Genomic DNA, 25,169 nt, shown 5'->3' on the forward strand with positions numbered 1-25,169 from the left:
AAATTTCTTTTTCCTTTTAGTCACAAAAAACGTCACTTAAAGTATTACTTTTTCATTATTCTTTATTAGTTTTAACGATCAACAATTAAATTAGCTAATATATCAGTCGAAAAAGAACCTGCTCCATGAAATGTGTTATAATGTTTCAGATTTGAACTTCTGTTAAGTAACAATAAGGTCTTAGATTTGCGTTTATTAAGTCAACGGTACAATTAAATGTTTTGCACGACAGAACGGGGCAACTCTGCAATAAGGGAACTAGTCTTTATATAATTGTTAGGTAAAACGACAATAATAAGATACAAAAACAGAGACTAAATGACATTGAAAAGGTCATTTGTCCCAGGTATAAGAGCAGATATAAATCTTTCCACAAGTCTTTAAAATGTCCCACCCAAACGTTCATCTATATATAAAGTCCTTTCCAATAGTCGTTAAGTGCAAACACTCATTTCTTGGCTGCTGGGACTGATTGTCGGTTAGCGGCTCCTTAACCTGCAGAGTGGCTGCGTTCCAACACTCAGGCTTACAGGTCACTAATGTGAGGCCCTCCTGAGGGATCAGATCATGCTGCCAGATTTCAGGAGGCTTTACTGCTCAGATTAATCCTGTGGACCAACATGAAGAGCTGCATGCCGCTGTGCTAGCAATGCACGGCTAACAGTGTTAGTTTTATGTATGCTAACATGCAGTGGAGAATCTAAATCTAACAATCATTTCTGTTAAGACTTAATTCAACTGATGTTTTGAATCAACATGTTTCAGGTTTTAAGACACTTCTTTCCGACTAAGACAGCTCCATTTTCTATATGACCTCAGGCAGTTTCAACGAGAACCAAAACCCAGTTTGATCAGAGGTGTTGGTCCTGGATTTTTTTTCGTTGGATAAACCAGGCTAGCTGTTTCCCCCTGCTTCGATTCTCTATGCTAGGCTAGGCTAACTAGCTTCAGCTCTGGGGTTAGCTCGTTAGCCTAGCATAGAGAAAAACCCCTGACTTCTTAAAAACTATGACCATATGTGTGAAAAAATGTGGGGATCAAGCAAAAAATAATGAAACTAACAGTGAGGGTAATTTGTTTGCCGGGATTTACATTTAGTTGATACATTCTTAAAATGCCTGAAAAAGAAACTCTGAAAAACATGCAGCATGTGGGATAAACTTTCCTTCTGGGAGCCTCAAGTAAAACGTTTTTGTAAAACTTGTTGAACATTTAAACATCTAAACTTTATAAACCACAAATCTTCCTTTGCTGTTAAAACCCATGATGAGCACACACACACACACACACACACACACACACACACACACACACACACACACACACACACACACACACACACACACACACACACACACACACACACACACACACACACACACACACACACACACACACACACACCATCTGACACAAAGTAAAACCCCGACCCGCCCAAACCCGTGGCGTGCTTGATGACGTGTGATGTAATCGAGGTAACGACGCGGGAGGAGAGCGGGAGGAAGTAGCAGGAGAGGAGACGAGGGGGGAGAACAAGGGGGAGACCTTGACCTCCTCCTCAGGGGTCGGGTGGAGGGGTTAAGCAAACAGGTCGCCGGCTTTGACAATAATCCTGCAGCCCGGCCTCCATTCAGCAGCTCTCCTCAAAGGCCGCTGTTGTTCTAAGGAAGCTGGGAGGGAGTCTGGAGCCCCCTCACCCACCCTCACCCCTTACATTAACATGCAAGGACCGGCGATACGGAGGAAACCAAATATGTGATATTTCTGACCCGATATGGATACTGTGACGTTATTAAAGTGTTGACCATCGATGCTTTCCAGAATTTTTACAGCTTATAGCGAGCAATCCCGTGGATTTAATACCTGGGTGGGGAAAGGCCAGTGCTGGAAGAAGTACTCAGATCTTTTACTGTATGAAAAAGTAGTAATAGTAAAGAGCTGCATTCAAAATCGTACTTAAGTTAAAGTATTGGCTTCAAAATATACCACCAAAAGAATACACTACAAAGGAAAATGTATGTCCTAATAATGTCCAGAGAAGACATGAATGAATGCACAGTATAGGCCTCCCTTCGTGTAATTTGTACTACCTCTGAAAATAAATACAAATAAAAATCCAATCCTATGTTTTGGTCTTTGCATTGTGTTTATTCTTCTGAGTTTTAATTAATTATTTTTAAAGTTTATGTGAAGCAACAAATCCTTACAATATAAACCCCTCAACAAATCCCATAAAAACCAGAAGAGAGACTATATTGCCAAAGCGGATCCTCCAAATAAAAAAGAATGCATGTATCCTCCTGTGATTCATATCCACCCCAAACATATTCCTCCTTAAACCATGCTCAGTCACACCACGTTTAATGAACACCAGGCCAGTAGTCTTTCCGTTATCCTGCTTTTAAATCTTTTCAAACTCAAACGCATAGTTCAACATTTAAAAACAGTCCTCACATATTTCTTGAGAAAGCCTGTAGTCGTTTTTTTTTTTACAAAACAAAGGAAGATAAAAAGAGGATATAGTGCATTTTCGTTGGGGACTACTTTAAGCGGCGGATTAATCTGCAATAAGTGAGTATTTTTAGAGGTAGGACTATGCGATTGATGCGTTTAAGAGTTGTATCAGACGATGATGGAGCTCTACGGTACAAAGAGATAAAATATATGAGGCTTTGAAACTCACACACTGCTTTTAAGGAGATATATTATTACATTTTGGTCACCCTAGATTAGAAAACAATGCCGTTAACAGCAATAAACCATAATGAAGAGATTCTGGGACCAGATAACCACTCTCAAAGCTTGTGCATTAAACGAGAAGCAGATGATTAATTACTGTTTATAACCTCCAGTGCATCACCGTATCACAGGCCCACTAATACACCGATGTATCAGCGATCACTCTGGTTTATATTTCATGTTTTTCCTCCAGGCCGGGGCACTACCCTCATGGAGGAAGTTTATTTTCTCCCCTTTGTTAACTCTGCTGTATCAAAGGTGAAAAGCAGGATTGTAAAGCGAGTGAAATGTGAGACTGAAGTTTTTTTTAAAGGTGTATCGTCGCTACGCTACGCTGACAGGACTAACTTTGCTAATGGTCCAGCTGGCCTCTCGCCAACCCGTTCTTTAAGTCACTCTGAGGCGTTTAGCTTGACCTCCACTTCTAGTTTTTTACACGCATTTTGACTTTCTCTCCCCGCCTTCTCTCGTGTCTCTACACTGAAAGTCTGACCTTTGCCTCCTGTTTTCTCCCCTCCGTCAGCTTCTTTCCTCTGCCTCTCCCCGGGTATCTCCCCGTCCCTTCCTTTGCTTAATTGGTGTCCATTTGTCTGTCCGAGCAAAAAGGAGGTTAACTCTTCCTGGATTAAGGACCCCTGTGGTTCCCTGCAGACATGAAAGCCTGAGGAGGAAACATAGTGATAGCCAAGAGCCTTTCAGGGACTCGTTAAGGCCCATTCGTGCTTTCCAGATCTGCCTGGTAATAAACTACATATTTGCTTTGAAGATTGGCTTTAATGTGTGTAGTTTTAATCAAACAAAAAGCTTTTTGTTTGGGACTATTTTCAGCAGTGGATTAATTCACATTGTGGGCTGTGAAATGCCTGCACTTTTGAGAAGGTTTATATAACTCTGCACAACTGAAGAGGAGATATTGGACTTTGAGACACACACAATACTTGTTAGGATTTGTTAGTTTGGAACCCCTTCTGATCAGAGACCAAACGCCACTTTTAAACCAAAATGAGGGAGAATTTATAACTTGAAATAAATAAATAAACCTAAAAAAGCCACAGATTTTAGGAGAAAAGTCCAACACGATAGGCTTACAAACCCCTACAGTAAAAGACTGAATACAACAGGTCAGGATTTATGTATAGAAACTGCAGTAATAAATAAGTAACCTCTATGAAATGTTTTGTTGTGATGCCTGTCAGAGCAGACTATATTTACATTGCACCGTCTTACATTTTTTAAAATCGCACCTTGCTTGTTCGATGAAAAAATATATACCCTCAATTAATGCACTTCATGCAGTCATTAATATCCTTTCACCTTAAAAAAAAGTTCTGTATTTTATACCATCTTCCTGAAATGGCTTGAAAACATAACAACCGTATGTAAACTGCGTAAAAGGGATTTCTGTGACACCTGTGGGTTGGAGAGTGAATCTGACCTGCGAGTCCTCGGCGAGTGATCACGATTTCTCTGTCGGAGGCTTGTCATTGGGTGGGGGGGTCACGCCCGATCAGTCCTCTATAGAGACGCTCCTCTTGCTCAGGATCACTGCATCCTTTCTCTGGGACAGGCGGCCAGTTTGACCCTGATGATGGAACAAAGTGACACACATTCAGGACTCACTGTGTCATCAGCTGTTAGGAGGGAATACACGTCTCTGGTCAGGTTTGAGTTGTAAAATCTTAACCTAAAAAAGTAAAAAGTAATCTTCATATTACAATGTGTTAAAACGAGAAGAGTATCTGATACACAAGTTACCATTTTGGTATGAAACGCCTCCATTGGACTCCTTTGTTTACTTGTGACATCACTATGTAACACTTGCACTTCTATGGGCTAGTGCTCCGACACATTGTACATGATAGGCTAAGAGGCGGGACATCAGAGCCGGCCAGCTAACCAATCAGAGCAGACTGGGCTCTGGTTTCAGACAGAGGGTGAAAAGAGGAGCTGGAGCACAGGCAGTATGAGAAACATAGAGCTTTTTGAGTCTAATGATTATCCTATGATGAAGATACGTATTAAAAGTGTACTGACCCCAAAAACAAAGACATCTAATGAGGTCTGAAGCAGGTTTTCTAAGTTAGGCTGCAACAAATGATTAATATTTCCAATATTTCTAGTATTTTGGTCAAACAAATGTTGGAAAATAGTGGAAAATGTTTCTCAAAGTTCAAGCTGACGTCTTAAATGTCTGGTTTTGTCAGTCAAAAACCAAAGGGTATTCGCTTTAGCATAATAAAAAACTAAGAAAAAGATCAAATCCCTAAATTTGAGAAGCTGAAAACAGCATTTAAAGACCTTTTTGAATAAGAAATTCCTTTAACTAATAACAGATATCAACATAGTCGACGGTTATTGTTGCAGCTCCACTTAAAATGAAGAAAACCTGGACAGTTCAGTGGACCGTGCCTCTGATAATGATAATAATGGGGATTACAGACTGTGAAACATACTCAAGTAATATCCACACACAGCTGATGTGGGGGTTTGGCCTTCGTCCCGCCTCCACTCATCTTCCTCATTTCCATAACAGTGACTTCACCTCTGGCTGTGCGGTGATGGTCTGTTAGGAAAGATGAGTTTCTTCAGAGTTTCCAGAAAAACTGCTGAGGAAGAGTCAACGCTTTCCAAACAGAACCAGACAACAGGAAGTGTTCAGGTCATGTGAGGCATTAATACTTCACCTCAAGTCCTGTATTGAAAATCTATCTTAATTATGGAATATAACTACATACATTTACTCAAGATTTGTACTTTTATACTGTTACCTTACTAACTCACAGTTATGCTACTTCATTTTGCACGCCCTTATTTGACTTTTTACTCCATTACATCCAATTAGTTTCTATATAATTTACAGATTTGGATAACTAGCTACTAAAAAATATAAATCAGTTAATAAATACACATTAAAATAGTAACAAAAACAAAGTCCATGATAATAAAATAAGTATTATGTATCTTTTTTGTCTATTTTATATTTCCAAACTAAATTATTTGTTAAATCTCTTTAGGATAACATTAAATAATGACTTCCTGCTGCATAAATAGGACAAACAATTTGAGAATTAAGTTGAAGAAGATCATTTTCCTGCTGTAATTCTGCAGGAAAATGCTGTCATGCCTTTATTGTTTGTGGATTATTTATAAAACCCAGAAGTAACCAGCTTACAGTTTGCGTGGCTGTGAATTGATTTACAGAACGAATGTAATGTGTGAAATTGAAAATGAGATAAGATGAGAGCGTGAAGCGGGACAAGTATTAAACTCCAAGAAGAAGTCAGGTGCTATAGTGAAGTAAATATAATCACACAGTGTACAAAATGTTACGTAACCTCATATTATTCTGTTAATTTGAGTTTTTTGATGTTGAAACTCGTCAATATGGAGCACATTTTTAATATTTGTTGTACCTTCTTGTAGACTAGTTATTTTAACCACAATGTAAACCTATTTGTTACATAACTTCCCCATTTCAGTCATTATTTTAACCAGAATCATGATCTTTTTCCTGAACCCAAGAGAGTAGTTTATTTACCTTAAATTGAACCCAGTTTTGAGTGCATGTGCGGAGAGTAAATCAACACTTTTGCTGTTAATTGTGAGAGTTTTGTTAAGATAAGATGGATGCACATATTTGAAGATATACCATGTGTTATTGCTTCTTTAAATCTATATTTCTGGGCATATTTTGCAACCCAAAAACCTGTTATGTAGCCTCCAAATCGGCACATGCTATACGTGTAAGATCTGCAGATCTGGAACAGCTGCAGATGTTGACTTAACGTAACATACATGTGTGTTTCTATAACCTGTCGTTCTCCGTTAGCATGTTCTCTGCACCTTCTGTTCTCGTCCCACTTTCTCTCTGAGATCAATCAGGTCCGTCTGCCCTCATCGTGTCTTTGCATCAGAACATTGTGTTCCTGCTTTTTTTTATCCGCTGTTGCCTCTTTAGTTTCCATCTGATTGAAAACACATCAGAGAGGCTTTAAGCTGCTAACCCTGCGGACCTCCATGTACCGTACCAACGTATCTGACATACGATATGCTCGCCCAGCATTAATCCGGAGGAGACACCACGCCAGCTGCTGTCCAGGGAAACCTCGGACTCTAACGATGGAAATAAAGGATTATATGATCCCTCTTTAATCTCTGTGGCCTTGTCTGGAGAGCCCAAACATTTACACTTTCAAGAAAATAAATGTACACAGGCTGCAGGGTTATTCCCCGAGCGGCCTGTCCTGGGTCTCAGTGTACCATAACTCCTGACCTGCAAATCCCACGGACACACAGCTGGATTAGAGTATGCACAGTACAGTACAGAAACACACACATACACACACACACACACATACACACACGAAGGGCTTGTGCTTATGGCCAAGTCTGTGCTCTGTTGGTCCGGAAGAACCAGAAGAAAACGGGTAAAATACATTTTGTACAGAAACCTCATTAAGTAAAAGGTTAATTAAAATAGAGGGAAAGTGATATTTCAAAGATGGTTGTTATCTCTGAAGTATTGTATCTCGCACATGGGACTACTGTTTTAATCCTGAGCTATATGAATAACACATTTCAGACTAAAAAAGCCCATTTTGGCATCTTTGAAGTCATAGATAGTAAAATATGAAAGATAAGCACTCATATGTAGTCATAAAGAAGCCTGTGTATCACATGTATGCAAACATCTCCTTAGGGTCATTGTCTAAAAGCAGGGGGAGTCAGCCAATTAGAAGTTATTGTGATTTTTTTGTGTGTGTTTTTGGCCTCCATTCATTAACAGACTCCTCCTCTGTGAACCCCTACTTTAGATCTTTTATACATTTAGTTAAACACCGGAAAATATACAGTATTTATTGTTAAATTAAGAGTCTCTGTGGGTCAGATGTCATATTTTACAACTTAACATTGTATTAAAGTAGGATGTAAAACGGGTATAACGACTTCAATTATTAATAAACACAGTATATTATATTTTTCAGTACTTTCTAACAGTTTAAAACACTCCAAATATATATAAATATCCTTGAGCTACATCACAAACAGGAGCTGCATCTCAACAGCCAAACAGGAAGTGTGTAAGTTACTGAGCTTGCATTTATTTCATCTCAATTCCAAAACTTTTTTCCTGACATGGTTTTAAACCAGTATTGATGTCTAAAACAAGGGCACTTTTAAAAAGGGCTGACACTCAGAACAAATGTCGTTTTTGAATGATAGTTTGAAGTCTTAAACAGTGAAAGCACTCAAATCCTATCAAAACGCTATGATTATACGTTTTAACCAGTTTGTGAAATGTTTGCTGGATAAATGACTCCGTAATCAAAAGTAAACATAGTGGTGAATCCATGTTGTATCTTTACACTAAAGACAGCTCATTAACTTCTCATTTCAGCTCAAGTTGTGATCTTAAACGACAGAACAAAGTCTAAATTTAGTCGCAATCTGGAGCTGTTGGTCATTTTGCATGATCTTCTCCAAGAGATGTTAGTTTCTAAGCACCTTAAAAGGTACAATATGTAACATTTACACAACAACATGTCTTTAAAAACGTTAAACCTGTGTTTAGGTTTTGTGCTTATATCATTTTTCCAAACATTTTCTCAAAAAATAGTTTCGAAGTTTACTTGAAAAACGATCGCTCCGTAATTGGTCCGTTTAGTGTGCAGGTCTGCATCTTCAGTCAAACATCATGACTGCCATCAGCACTCATATTGCTACGATGAGCTATAATGTTATACAAACTTTATGGTTAGCCTGTCAAATCCACTTTCTAAATATTTTGTCATGGGAAGACAAATGTTCCCTTTACCTTCACTAAATATTTACTTCCTGAGAACTGTAAGGTCGTGCATCATCAGACGGGATGTTTTATTATCAGTGTGGAGGACGGAGCATTAATATCACCATCTGTCCTGCGGGGATTTACTGCGGTCTGCTGATCAGGATTTCAGAATCTGTTTTCAATTAACATATTCAAACATTCTCAAACAACCAGCTCGCTGAAACGCACCCTGATGCCTCCGCAGCCCGACAGTTCCTCGGTGTAATTACAGCCGTGTTTCCAGAGACCTGGTCTCCAGTTTCAAAGTGGTGCAGGAAGCAAAAGCAGCGACTAATCATCTGTAATACAGGAAACCGATTACAGGCTGCTGCAGATCCATACCACCAACATCTCTACATACGTTTAAGGCTGTCAACACCGTCAGGGGAAGAAACACGCAACTCCAGATACGAGTCAGGAAACACTTATAAGCCTGGGACCAGATAAAAAGGAGATTTTCTCATTTTAAAACGTCTTTTTATGGATGTAAGAATTTAAAAACAAGCTGAAACTTAAGCTGATAATTGCTGAATATGACAGCAAAATAATGTCAGATTTTTTCAAAGACAAATGAATTTAACAGGGATTATTTGAGAGATGTTGTCTGACTTGATAGTACTTCTACCACTACAGTAAAGCTGCAGCACCTTCACAAATATCTGTAAAAAAAACAGCATTACTGCCAAAATGGAGAGCTCACTTTACAAGATAGACCTGAGCAATTCAAACATACACTAGATCAAACCAAGTAACACAAACTGAGTAAAAGACTTGATAGTACCACTACAGTCAAACTGCAGGACCTAGTTTAATATCGACAGGAAAAATCACCAACTTTTTGATAATTGACACCTTTGATAAGACATTCTCTTCCAAAAAAGTCATAAAATGCTATTTAAAGCCTCTATAATCTGGATATTTGCTGCTTTACTTTGTTTAACATCATATTAAAGTGAATATATTTGGGTTTCGGACTAATACAAATAAATCAAAGACATCACCGTGGACTGAAGTTGCAGATAGATGTTTCTGCCCGGTAACAGATGACAATCACTGACAATCAGACATCTGGAAACCATGACAATCAGAGAGCAGGAAGAGCTCAATCAAAGAGACGGGACACAGTCACGTTATTACTACTGTACATGTGCACCGAAAATATATTAATATGCATGAAGAGCGCACACGCACACGCACACACACACACACACACACACACACACACACACACACACACACACACACACACACACACACACACACACACACACACAGGTATAGGCTTGCAACGACACATACACAATGGAAACAGTGAGGTCATTTTGTGTCTGTCCTCAAATACTTCAATCCTGATGGTTAATAATCATAATGAGGCAGCAGGAGATCAGTTACACACACACACACACACACACACATACACACACACACACACACACACACACACACACAGTTACAGTAAAAACAATCAGATACATGACGGCACATTTATCTAAAACCTGCAGCTGTCCGGAGCATCTGAGTCAAAATGAACTGGAGGATACAGGATGTAATCAGGACAATCCATAATTATTCAGCTCATACTGAGGTAGTAGTAAGCATTTCAGATCACCACACATGACCCCGACGTGCAGCCAAAACGAGATCAAACTTTATTGATCTTGGGGAAATTGAGGTCTGAGGGTTAAACAGGGAAACGCTGGTGCAGTCAGAACTGTAGGGGTGACCAATACTACAGTGCATAAACACTCTGTCCTTAATTACAAATGTTTCGTAATAAAGTAGTATCAGTATCTAGTGTCCGTACTGGGACATGTCTCCATGCTTTAATGTTCAGAAAGCTCTTTATTTTTCTCATTCTGCCTGTACTGCAGCACCTCTTTACACCCTCTGTCTGAAACCAGAGTCGAGTCTGCTCTGATTGGTTAGCTGGCCGGCTCTGTTGTGATTGGTCAACGGCTTAGAGATGTCCCGCCCCTTAGCCAATCACCTACAATGTGTTGGAGCGCTGGCCAATAGTGTTACATAGTTATGTCACTACAGAGAAGGGAAAACCCTCAAAAGCCTTATCGACTGCACGCATAATAACAAACTGACTTTAGAAAATAAATTCAAGTTCTGTTACAGAAAGGGTTGTAATCGACTACTAGGAACAAGGGCAAGTGTAACACACACACACACGATGCAGATGTTCTTAACCTCGGGCCCAAGAGATGGAGAGACACACACACACACACACACGATTGCTCATTTATGTGCACTCATCTACACACACACACACACACCACTACAATAGGGAGTGACAGATATGCATACACAATTGCTTAGACTCACTCACACACACACACACACACACACACACACACACACACACGGTCACTACTAGGCATGCAGTCATGCAAACAGAACTGAATAAAGTCACTCACATAGTCACATATACAAACATACACACACACACACACACACACACACACACACACACACACACACACACACACACACACACACACACACACACACACACACACACACACACACACACACACACACACACACACACACACACACACACACACACACACACACACAATGACAAACAGCATGTCTTATCTAAACAGAAGAAGAATTGTAGGCCAAGAAATAACAGAGGAGTGCTGCGGGGAAACAACCGTCTGACCCCTGAACAACAGCCGGACACAAATAAAGTACTACTGCTGCTCTCACTACGAGTACTACTGCTAATACTACTGTACAAGTTCAAACTATATAAAGACTGTTGCTTATTAATTACAAAAACGTGGGACTGAAATGTTTAGATTGATTTAACTCTCAGAGCTGCTGCCGGGACGTGGTTAGCTTAGCTTAGCATAGTGACTGGAAGCGGGGGGAAACAGCTAGCCTATCCAAACTTTAAAAGTACACCTAATAATTGAAAGTTGTTGTAACTGTTTTACCACGTGCCACAAAACCAAAATACTCTCAAATATCCAGCAGGGAGACTTTACATGTTGATTGTATAGAAGTCTAGGAGAAAATTAGCCTATTTCTGACTTGCTTTTTTACCTCTGTAAACAGTTTCCTGGTGAGCTTATGATCTCAATGTCTAGTTTTAAGTCTTGTTTAATAGAGCAGGATGCCTTTAGAGTAAATTAAGGACCAGTGTGCTTTGCTCCATCCTCTTGTTTCACTTCTAGTAGCATAAAAACAATATGTATACAAAGTCGTTAAGATAGTATGATCAATAATCAATAAAGCATGTACGACTAGTATAAGGTACAGAAAAGACTTGATAACTCACATACTGTACGCTTCCTACCTCATCAAGGAAGTTGATTTTAAGTCTTTAAAGAAATGTTTTATGTCATCGGTAAAGGCTTGATCAAAAATAAATGAACACAGATTTAAGTGTATGTGTTTCCTCTGCCCGTATGTACAGTAAGGGACGTCCAGTTGGAGTCATTTAGTAAATAGTTACAACAAACAATAGAAGTTTCCAGTTATTCTGCAACATCAGAGTATTCAAGAAATCCTCCTTCACATGTTTTACTAAAGACTTCATTAAAATGGATTCAAGTCACTCTAATACCAACCAAGCCCTTATTTTGACATTAATAAATTCAAAGGCTTTGAAGAAGCAACCTTGAAGTTCAAACACACACACACACACACACACACACACACACACACACACACACACACACACACACACACACACACACACACACACACACACACACACACACACACACACAGTATATATGGCTCGTTGCCAGAACTTCCAGTCCGACCAGCCGTTAATGACCAGTGAAGCGCTGGACACCAACGGGCTGTTAGTGTTAATCAAATCAGAACTGACTCAAACAATAGACAATGCTCCTACACACACACACACACACACACACACACACACACACACACAAACACAGTTACAGTACAGTCTAATGGAACAAGATGGCCGCCACTGTAGCATCAACAGAGAGGTCATTGGGTCTGTGGAAGCTGTTGGAAACAGTTAGGTTACAAAAATGAAAAGAACACAAAGAAAAGGAGGTGAGAGAGGGGGTTGAGGAAGAGAACCCCCCCCCCCACACACACACACACACACACACACACACACACACACACACACACACACACACACACACACACACACACACACACACACACACACACACACACACACACACACACACACACACACACACACACACACACACACACACACACACACACACACACACACGGCCCCCTAGGGTGTGTTTTTAATGCAGGTGTTGGCTGTGTGGCCTGCAGACGAAGCGAAGGTCGCAATGAACACAAGAAGCTGCTTCCAGTTTGCAAAAGTCCTGTGTTTATTTTTGTGCACGCATAGAAAAAACAGTCCAAGGACACAAAATGGCCGCTGTGGTTGACGGTGCACTTTGCCAAGGTCACGCTGCGGGAGGCATGTGATGCGGGAGCCGCCCAACGCCTGTTTGCGTTGTGTTTTCGTTGCTTAAGGAAGTTCTTTGTGAGCGTGTGTGAAACTGCGTTTTAGCTGAGGTGTGTTCAGGGTCACCCTCTCTCTGTTTTGGAGGATTAGCTCTGTGTGTTGCTCTCAGAAGCAATTACATCAGCATCAGTCTCTCAAGACACACCAGAATCTAAAATAGGCGAAAAAAATAGCTCTTAAACTCAGCTGTCTCAGAAATCATAACACAAGAGCGAAAATCTTCCCGGTTATGTCACCAGTGACTGTAAGTAACTGCACTCTTATTTCATTTCTTATTTGTTGTGCAGCGGTTATTCAAAAAATGGGAATTATCTCAGTTTATTGGCTGAATTTTGTCTTGTTTTAATAAGTAATATAGTCCCAGCTGCTGAAAACGTTGTGCGTAACATAATGTGGCTGAATTACTGTTATAAAATATATAAATAAATCCAGCTTGCAGTGGTACAGTAAACCGCTTAATTATTATTATGATGCAACGTATCAGTCTAATTATATTTCACACACACACGTAGTTACACTGAGACTGTTTACAGCAACACACACATCACAGCGGCTCTTTAAATCTATGTTTTGACGGTTTAGCGACGATCATTTCTAATTTAAGACAAATATTTAAGAAAGAAAGACTACTTTAATTTAAAGTGACATGATTTACAAATGTTTAATAACAGTGAGTAGGCAAATACAAAATACGACGATAGAAATTGCGTTTTATGCAAACGTTTGATTTTTATTTTTGTGTCTTTATTTTACTTTTGAGATTTTAGGGCTGACTCTGAAAGGAAAGGATCTTTTCTAACACATTTGAATTAATTGTATTTGTTACGTATAAGGAAAAAATCATATTGCAATTCCAAACGGTAAAATTAATTGTGGGAACTATATTTTAAATATATTGAAATGACATAAATACAAACAACAATAAAAACATCAACATTTTAACCTTTAAGTGACATAAAGATTATTTTACTTGCTTTTATATCTTTTTATTTGAACCAACAATAAACACATTTCTCTGCTAACATCGCTCGGGTTCATTTTTGTTCTTATTGCATCGTCAACCATTCAAAGGGTGCAAACACACTTCCCATTACACGATGAAGCGCTTTAATTACTAGCAATATTTGATATGTTCTCAACTGATGCATTATTGTAGGTTTTTTAAATAACATTTCATTAATGCGAGTGCTGTTTTACATTTTGTCGGTATGTCTTTATGTACCTTTGACAAAGAGAAACACACTTAATACAGCAGGTTTGTTTATACACCGCAATGCAAAATACAGCAAGACTTCATTTAATTTATTGAGGCTTTTCAGAAGAACAAGTTGCTGCAGCTTGAGGCCTTTTTTTAAACCGCTGCACAAGAAAATTCGTTTGAAAATGTTGTTTATCTTTGATTCCTACCGCTATCAGATATTAAGATACCAGATACATACGCTGCAGTATTGCTGAGCATCAGAAGGAGCAAACATCGCTCAATATTTGCAAAAAAGTATCTTTGGTGAAAGAAATTCAATGTCAGGAAGGATTGCAACGTTCAGAAAAAGCTAATCTTTACTGAATCCTGCTGTAAAGTATTATAAATACAAGACGTAATCTGTGTGTATTTAACAAGAGTCGGTGATAGCACTGCAGGTAAGAAGGGGGGCCATTTCGCTTAACTGTAGACATCATAATTAAACGTTTTTAGGGTAGTAAATGTTAGATTGTGTAGGTAAAACCTTACAGCGTTAAACAGAAACCAGAGCATTTGATATGAGCGAATATTTACTTACAAACAACAAATCAAGTCCTGCTGGAGGAAGTCCTTTTTTAATTTAGATTTTTATAAATAAATCATGATTATTACCAATCTTAAAACCAACAGCTGTCATTAAGTGTGTAAAAACGCAGCATATTTATATTAAAAACCCAGAAAATGTGTCATAATTTGCACACATTTCCTGCATTAGAGTGGAGACTGAAGTGTGTGTTTATAACCAATCAGATCAGTGTGTATCCAGACTGAGGTTGCACAATCACTTTTTTTTTCTTCAGGGAGACGACCTGTCAATCAAATGCAGGGGGCGGACACTGTGACATCATCATGTTTTGGATAAAGCTGTTTTTATAGTTGTAATAAAGTAATAAAGTGTGCACCAGGTATTTATATTTTATTCTCTATTTAAATCACAATGTTGACTTTTGTTCCCCAATGCCTTTTAATTTAGTGTTGACTATGCACGTTACAATCATACACAGCTTGTTTTACCTTTAAGGGGATGTTGAAATAACAGTTTTAGTACAGTTGGATTTTGAGGTAATAAGCTAGTTAAAACACACACACACACACACACACACACACACACACACACACACACACACACACACACACACACACACACACACACACACACACACACACACACACACACACACACACACACACACACACACACACACACACACACACACACACACACACACACACACACACACACACACACATGCATGAGTGTGTGTGTAGCAGCTCATGTCTCCCCCTGCATGTACGACAGAGAATAAACCTGCTAATCTCAGGGTTGAAGTTTGGAAGAAAGCAAACTCTGCTCTTCTTTCTAAAATGTGATTTGCTCTATTTTACAGATGAACTGTGCAGCTAGTGTCTATTGTGGTTCAGTTTCGAGCTGGGAGATTCAAAGGAGTGGACATTATCTTATTCTGATCCCCTGTTTTAACACGCAGAAATGTTCGTTTCAACAGATTTTTCCTCCATTCTTCAGTTTTGTGCTTTTTCAGGTAAGTTTAGCTAAAGGAATCTGAGTAACAGTACGAGATGAAGTAAGAAGAAGTGTTTTAAACACTGCATTTTAAGGCTAAAGTCTTGTGTTTGTCAAGTAGTGAGCATACAACTGGATAAAAGAGACCTGGATTAAACTGAATGAGTTTTAATATATATATTGTTTTTAAACCCCATTTATTTCAATTTATCGAAAATGTTCAATGTTTTATCCGTCGTTCACCATGGAGGAACGAGGGAAATGTAATTGAAGGTAACACGAGGTAATTAATATACAATTGATTATATTTAGTAGTCCACTTTTTTTTAAAATCTCTATTAAACAAATGTAATTCTATTTATAATTTCATTAAAAAAATACTTTTCCTTCAGTAATATTCCAGTAACTTCATGACCTTTACTTTTAGTCCTTTATCTTTAGTATACATCATGGTATTGCTGCCTTTACTCTGGTGGTATTCTGATTGCTTACTAAAAGAAAAGTATTAATATAACAATGTTAAAATACTCAGTGTGAAGTATAATGAACCAAACAAATGAATCAAAAAGCTAAATGAAATGGTTTGTATTTATTGAGATATTGTGAACACGAGATAAAAAATCTAGTTATAAAATGTAAGGTAAAGTCTAAAAAGCATGAGCTGCATCGGGTTGAAAATGTAAACTATTTTGAACACCGGTTTAATTTTGTAACTTAAATGTTCCTTTTAAATGCAGGTTTGTTACATCCAGTAAAACCCCATCATATTGAGTATTATTTGCAGTAAAAAGTACAATATTTCCCCTGTAATGTAGCTAAAGTAGCATTGATACCTCCAAATAGTACATAATTACAGTGGGCATCGCTGATCTGCTGTGTGCTGAATATGAAAATAAAATCAATCAGATGAGCAGATCATCTCCAGCAGGAAACAGCAAAGGATTCTGGGATATGGCGGGCCTTGAGGTTGTGAATTGTGTCTGTAGGGTGTTTAATGTGCAGGTTAATCCTGACTTTACAGATGTAATCCAGGAACACAAACATCATCCAATTCAGCGGGGTCAGCAGAGGGCGGCCTCTGGAGACCAGATTTACACCTCAGTGAGTGAAAATGTGTGTGTGTGTGTGTGTGTGTGTGTGTGTGTGTGTGTGTGTGTGTGTGTGTGTGTGTGTGTGTTGTGCTCCTCTGGTTATCTGTTCACCTCTTGGTTTAAGGCTCAAATAATAAAAGAAGAAGAAAATATGCTCGATGAGCTTCTGTAATCTCGTTATGACTGTAAAATGTTTTTTGACCTCGACTGTTCCTGTGATCTGTTTTGACGCTGGGCGCTTTTTAAAAAATATAAGTATTAGTCGTGTTATTAACTGTGATATAATCCCGTCGACACTGAGAGATGCTTTGAGTCAAATCAATACCTATCCAACAACAATATGAGCTCCAACACACAGCGGGCAGGAAGCAGGACTTTTTGCACAAAACACGCAGAACAACTTCTGAACTCTACTGCCCTCTGATGGAGCCCACACCGAAGCTTTCACACACACACTTGCACCAACACCCCAACACACACTATTTCTCACGGTCTTTGTCTCCAAATATATCAACATTAAGTTCATTTATATGGAGCTCTAACTGTCACCATGATGGTGGTCAAAACGATAAACTCTTCTCCAAAGAACTGGTGAATAAAATATACCCAAGTCAAATCAGTGCAAAAGTCATTCTAAGAAACAACAAGTCAATTCTATTTTTAAAATATCCCAAAAAGCAGAAAACAACAAATCAAAAGCCGTTGGAAATGTTGGATTTAGTGAGTAAAATGTTGCCTTTTACGGTGTGATTTCATCTGAATATTTTAGGGTTTGTGACTTCTAGTTTGGGAAATATTTGATTAGAATTGGCAACATATAACGGCCATTTTTTGCATTACATTTTATAAACTGAACAAAGGGGAAGATACGGTTGGTTGCACATTAATTGATAGGTTAAATGATTGGTAGTCGCAGGACAGCACATTTGAATCAAACAGCTAAGTGAAGCTAACTCACCACAGACTGCTGTGTCTGTTTACATGTTACCACTGTAAAAAACATGCCTATTTTTCAAGGTTTGGTTGTCATTGGACTAGAGCTGTGACTCACTCAGCCTCGCCTCGTAAATTGTTGCACGAAAGGTGTTTTTTTCTCACTGATTCTCTCTGTTTTAAGATGTATTACTGCAACCACATGTCCATTTTCCTCATGTCTGTCTGTCAGTTTGAACTTATCATAGTATAACTATTTTAGGGACCATGCAAATCGCACCCCCCCCCCCCACACACACACACAAACACACACACAACTACAAACTCTCAGAACTTAAACACCTCACTGGTGGGTCGCCGTGTCCAGAAAGTTAATCCCAAAAAAGTCCCGAGGTTAATCCCATCAGCGAGGCCAGAACACACACACACACACACACACACACACACACACACACACACACACACACACACACACACACACACACACACACACACACACACACATACAATACCTGAGTAAATGCACCACTGTCTATACCTAACCATACACCTATTGCAAGATTCACTAATTAACAATTACAATCTGCCACAAGTCTTTTCTACATCAAAAGTAGGCTACCACTTCCAAGTTCTGTTGCAATGCATTGTGGGACAATGGTGTCCATCAACAGCACACCCACATATCAATATTTTTTTCTTAGTTGCATACTGAGTGGAGCCAGCTTAGCATTACTGTGGAGTGTGAACATGCATGTGTCTTACCTCAGCGTTAAATCTGCTTCCTCGTCCTGTGCTCGTGATGTACTTTCCACTTCCTGTCTGGCAGCCAATAGGAGAGAAGCTCCCAGGGAGATCTGTGGCTCGGTTCGTCTCAGGATTCGGGCCACATTTCCTCCTCCATGCTGCTGCTGCTGCTACTGCTGCTCCACCTTCGAGACTGAAGACACACAGAGAGGAAGTTCAAACACCGACACCAGGGCCTGTCTCTCACACACACACACACACACACATACACACACACAGAAAGAGGCCCATGTCTCGGCGTGGAGAGGAATGTCTTAATGACTGTCAGCCACATTTCTGTTCTATAGAGAACCTTAATGATGAACAAAATATTTTAACTAATTATTAACCAGAACCAGAAACAGTTGATACATTTAGAATGATAAAAAATAGGAAATAAAGTAAATTAGATAATTATAAAATGTTCATATAAAAAAATAAGTTTTTAATATAATTGATTCATAATTTTAAATTAAATAAAAAAATATGAATTAAATTCTCTTAATCCAACCAGCAGTGGAGCCTAAAATCTAAGTCTGTACCAAAGTGTGCGATGGAACAATGATAAAGGGGTTCAATACAAATCTAAAGGGTCATCCTCTGGGGAGCAGGAATACTTGACTGTAAAGTTATCTTAAAACAATCAATGAATAACTGTAATAAAAATATTTAATTTAACCCGAATAAATGTTTATTTAGCTAACTTAAAAATGTTTTACTGCTTCAATATTTGTATTTTATATTTCCAATATAATAGCATTTGATTTAACCAGTGAGAAAATATGGATCTGAGACAGAGTATCTCATGCAGTACAGTATGACTTGTGTGTTATAGGTGTGCATGTAGGTGTGTGTGTGTGTTTGTGTGTGTGGGAGGACACACACACACACCTACACGAGGGAGACAGTTTGGCGGTTAGCCAGGACCGATGGGGGCCCTGAGACTCCCTGAGACTGACCCGGGGACCCGCTGCCACTCTGCATGAGCATCAAACACACACACCAATGTGGTTAGTCAAGAGCGACGGTCAGCTCCTCTGTGTGTGTGTGTGTGTGTGTGTGTGTGTGTGTGTGTGTAAGGGTGGACTTAAGGGGGTAAATGTCTCTTTTTCCCTTACTCTTGGCTCCCTCTCTTGGGCCAATCACAGATCTGCAAGCGGGTGGAGGTTTCTTTTTTACCTTTGAGATGTCTTGGGTTATCCTCGATATTAATTATCATCGTAAAAACATAAACATTGAGAATAACAACTTTGTAGTTTTTGTTCAGCAGGACAATCAATTCCTGCCTTTAAAGAAACAGAAACAGGATGAGGATGGAAGAACTACAGGCCTGATTTTAATGAAGCTTGGTAGTTCTGGGAAACTTCTCCTCGATGTCCCGCAGCTGTGATTCATTTATACTAACATCACTTCACACTATTTCCTTAACTGACAATTCTGGTGTATCGCCACGACTCCTTTGTTTACTTTTCAAACTGATTGGTCTTTTACCAACCCTGAAGTGACATCAACGTGTATCAGACTCAGCCTTTAAAACACCTGGAAAAAGAAGTCTTTAATACCAGATCTAAATCCACTTCTGAGGTTTGCTGGTTGTATACACACTAAGCTTTTCCCTCCAACACGTGGGAATACATTTATTTTCATGCCACTGAATGATAACACAATAAAGACCATAAGAACCTCTCTCAGTTCACAGGTTAAAAAAATACTTCAACATTTACGTAATGTGCCTTTCAGGGGAAACGATATGTTTTATGCGTATCGTTTCGCCCCTTCCCAAACCGGCGTCCTGACCTTCAAATCAGCAAAATTCAGGTCAAATGCTCGTTTTTCTGACCTCTGTGCCTTGTTTACCTCTTCTCTCCATCCCCTTACACACACACACACACACACCCCATCCCCCTCTCGCCCGTGGCAGTTATCTCTTGTATGGAAACACGGCTCACCCTGCTGCCCTTTGAGTGTTTCTGCTAAACCAACCAACCAACCCCCTAAACACACACACACACACACACACACACACACACACACACACACACACACACACACACACACACACACACACACACACACACACACACACACACACACACACACACACACACACACACACACACACACACACACACACACACACACACACACACACACACACACACACACACAGCAGAGTTTCCATGTGAATCAACGGTTATTGACTTCCACTTGATTTTAAATGTCACGTTTTGGCTTTGGGCGAAAATACAACAGATATCGAATGCACTATAAATAAAGTATCCTATATATTGTATACAGTATACATCATATGGTTATATTTAGTGTTGTTTTGGGGTGTATTTTATTGTATACTAACTTATTCTGTATATTTGATACATACAGAAACTCTAGAGATGTTATTCTGTTTATGCACATATTTACTGTTTGCTTATTTATCCATTTTATTTTATACAGAATTCATATGTAATGCCTTGTTTACATTTTGCTGAGCACCATTAACAATGTATATAGAGAGTGCTTTGTGTGTGTGTGTGTGTGTGTGTGTGTGTGTGTGTGTGTGTGTGTGTGTGTGTGTGTGTGTGTGTGTGTGTGTGTGTGTGATCGTCAAGCAGCATCAACATCAAACTCGAGTCCAAGTTTAGATCTCTGGCGCCGCCCTGCTGTTGAGGCAGAGACACTGCACCTCACCATCACTATGTCTGACTGATGTAACGTGTGCTCATCTATAATAAATACATCACTGTTTTCAGTTTAATATATTTGTTTTTTAATTACCTGAATCTGTAAAGAAACCAAAGCTGTCAGTAGTAAAGTAAAACGTGCAATATTTGACTCTAAAGTTGCTTAAAATGGAAATATTTTACAAGTACCTCAATATGTACAAGAGTACTTAGTAAATGTACTTAGTTACTTTCCACTAATATTAGATTGGATATTAAATTCAAAATCCAGCAAGGAACGAAAACATTAAAACTAGGATGAGAGGGAGGCTGTGTGTGTGTGTGTGTGTGTATGTGTTGCTGTTAGGATGTTAGACACACACACACACACACACACACACACACACACACACACACACACACACACACACACACACACACACACACACACACCCTCTCAATGATTACAACTCTGACTCTAAGTGTTTCCATTTGAACTCGACGGATTATGTCGCAGACTTTAATGTTCCCGCTGGACTCAGAGAAAAAGCGTGCGTGTGTGTGTGTGTGTGTGTGTGTGTGTGTGTGTGTGTGTGTGTTATGGATTAGTCTCTATTTGAAGTGTGAGGTCTGACTTAATCCGTAGGTCGCTGTAAACAGATGCAGTGATCCCGCCTGTCTGTACACAGTGTTCGCTGCCCACACACACACACACACACACACACACACACACACACACACACACACACACACACACACACACACACACACACACACACACACACACACACACACACACACACACACACACACACACACACACACACACATTATAAATATACTAAACATAAATATGATATAATTATTATCGCTGTGAACCTATTGGAGGAGCCAGGTGTGAGTGATGTCACAGGCCACGCCCCCTTGAGTTTTCTCTGGCTGCTGCCAGCACGGAGCTGCATTTATTTATACATGTTTTCACACATACTGTTTATATGTTGATCCCTTGTGACTCCAACAGGAAGTGCAGACTGCTCCTCTTCCTGCAACAACTTAGCAAGCACTAAATCCTGGTTATGGGATAAATCCCGGAAGTTAGCATTGCAAGGGTTTCCTCCACAAAAAGCAATGGGATATTACCGTTTCATTTTGGAATAATGCAGATGATAAACTGTGGCAGTCACACTGATACTGTGTTTTGTAATCTCAACATATTAACAACACTTTTAGTGGTTTGTGAAGCAAAAATACAATCTCCAGAAGTAAAAAGCTAACATTTAGGCAACAAAGAACCCACAGCACGGTCACATGACTTCTAGGTCACCACTGCTAAGCTAAAGGTGGCTAATAATTCTGTTGGTTGATGTTAGCTCGGTTTGTTCCTCTGATAACTTAAGATCAACACATGCAATGACTGACATCTTTCATCCGGTTGAACCTTAGAGTTAAAAATCACCAAGACCTAAAAAGTTTACGGTGAAACTGTGGCTCGAAACCAGACAAAGAAAATGTACCATTACAGAAAACCAGATGAGGGGGTTTTAGTACAATTATATTCAGAGGAAAAGAAACTTGGATATTCTTTGGGAGCAATGTAGTTAGACCCAAAACCACTTTTATCTGAGGTTGGTTTCCTCTTAAAACTATGACTTTAATCTCAACCCATTGTAGGGAAGGAACACATTCACTAGAAATGTTCTGAAACACCAGAACCAGATCACCCAAGGGCTTTGAGCTTCAAACACTGTCCTTTAGTTTGCTTACAAAAACTTGCCCCGAGAGGCTTGCTTTACTAGATTGCAACAAAAAAAACAACTATGCAAACAAATTGTATTGTATTCACCCAAGAAAAGTACACACACACACACACACACACACACACACACACACACAGTCTCTGCCGGCTGTGGGACTGACCCAGAAAGCGGCAGCACAGATCTCATTCATTTTCAGGGATTTTCGGCACAGATTACAAAGGCTCTACCCTATTTGTTTTGTAACAAGCATGTGAAGTCAACACTAATACACGCACCCCGCGGCTCTCAACTTGAAAATGCTCGGGGACCTTTCCAGAGGCTTAGGGACGTTCACCACTCAGGGAGCAGAAGCTAAGCCGGGGGGCCAAAGTACTACTTCTTTGATTGTTTGTTCAAAATCTCTTCCAAAAACCACGGAACAAAAACAGAAGACGGATTATCCATTCGGAGAGGAAATGAAATTCTTCAGGCGAGGCACTTAAACAGGTTTCGGGATGGATGATGGGAGGCTGCTGACACTGTGTGTGTGTGTGTGTGTGTGTGTGTGTGTGTGTGTGTGTGTGTGTGTGTGTGTGTGTGAGATGCACATTTAGTACTTGTTAATTCAACATTTTATGGAGACTTTGGATGTCTTAACAGCCCCATGAGACACCACAAAGATGTTACCCAAATCAAAAACTTGTTTCTTCTTATTCATTTTTTTTATTGGATATTTGACTTTAGCTTCTAATGTTTGTAAAAATATTTGTTTTTAATTTATTTAATTAATCATTAATTTAATTCTTAAATGTGCTCCATTTAAGAATTAAATAACCAATAAATTAAATTCATGAATATATTATATAAAAGACAAATATATAATCTTCTTCATTTTGATTACGGCTTTGTTCTCATTGTGCATTTCTGTCAATGTTGTATTATATTGGTCTGTCCTTGTGATTTAGCCTTTGCAGACCATTTGCATGCACCAAAACCTATAGAACACACTACAGGAAAGAGATTGATGTAAAATATTTCTAAAATGTTTTTAAGAGGATGAGAAAACGCATTCGTCTTCGTCTGAGATGCACACAGCGCCTCCTGGTGAGAAACACTGAGCTGTTAGCTCCAGCAGGCAGCTCTCATTTCTCTCACAGAGGGAGCAGCAGTCCAAGTGTTTCTCTTCCTGCAGTTTACATCTCCTGTCATCGTTTGGCACTTCCACAGTCACTGCATCACATTTTGGTACAAAGCCTGTGAACCTCCAGCTCGTTAATGGACTAAACTCCTGTGAAAACCGAGAGGGAAGACGCTGCAATGCTCTCCTCTCATTAGAAACAAACTCACTGATCAATGAGTAGGCCTACTGGTGCAGAAGGAGAAGAGGAAGAAGGGACTCTGGCCTGTTGGAGGTTTTTGGAGACCAGGCGGTCTCTCAGCAGCGGGTCAGGACTTTGCTGGCCTCCTAACACACTGCGACTCCAAGCTGTCTCCTCACCTCAGCCTCACACTCATTTGAATATCTTCTGGGCGAACGGCGAGCCAAGGGAGTAGCATGATTGCAGGGGACAAAATAATGACCAGACACTGCGAAGTTGCTAAAATGTGTCACACATTGTTATGCAGGCAGGGCAGCGTGTGGCGGGGATAAAACACGAGGGGAGGAACATTGTGGGGTCTGTGCCGTGAGCCAACAGAGGCGAACACATGAGCTCCACGGCCGACTCCTTCCTGTTGAATGTTTAAAGGTTGCTCGCTGTTGACAGAAGACATTGGCAGCTCCTTGCAGCTATTTATCGCTTTTTAACTCATCGTTTCATTTTTAGATCACACATCCAGACAATGCACTTAAGTCCGAAATCCTATGGTATAGGGCTTTGTGTGTTAGATCTTTATGGTTCTTTCCTAAAACCTGACTGGATTTTGTATTCCATTGCACGCTTAAAGCCTTATTTTATTGTATTTCCATCCAAAAAAATCGAAACATTACACAATCTTTATGCTTTTTTTAATGCACCCTTGAACCGGATTCAGATTACAATTTGTCCCAAAACAACCGTCTTAAATATGATTATTTTTATTGTTAAATGAATAATTAGTTGAGCATCTCAGCTTTTTTATGCATGTTTGTTTGTAAGCTTGGAAAAGT

General features: G+C 39.4%; 1 long non-coding RNA gene across 1 annotated transcript in view; it reads right to left on the reverse strand.

The window, feature by feature from the left end:
• Nucleotides 1-18,768, reverse strand: part of LOC134858599 (uncharacterized) — a 30,489-nt gene extending 11,721 nt beyond the window's left edge. Inside the window, exons 1-2 of the long non-coding RNA XR_010164985.1 lie at nt 18,604-18,768; nt 4,175-4,321 (exon numbers count right to left, since the gene is read on the reverse strand). This is a non-coding gene — a long non-coding RNA (uncharacterized LOC134858599). The remainder of the gene's footprint in view (nt 1-4,174; nt 4,322-18,603) is intronic.
• Between the last annotated feature and the right edge of the window lie 6,401 nt (nt 18,769-25,169).

The sequence above is a fragment of the Eleginops maclovinus genome, chromosome 22 (genome assembly GCF_036324505.1).
Source record: "Eleginops maclovinus isolate JMC-PN-2008 ecotype Puerto Natales chromosome 22, JC_Emac_rtc_rv5, whole genome shotgun sequence".
Lineage (NCBI taxonomy): Eukaryota > Metazoa > Chordata > Actinopteri > Perciformes > Eleginopidae > Eleginops > Eleginops maclovinus.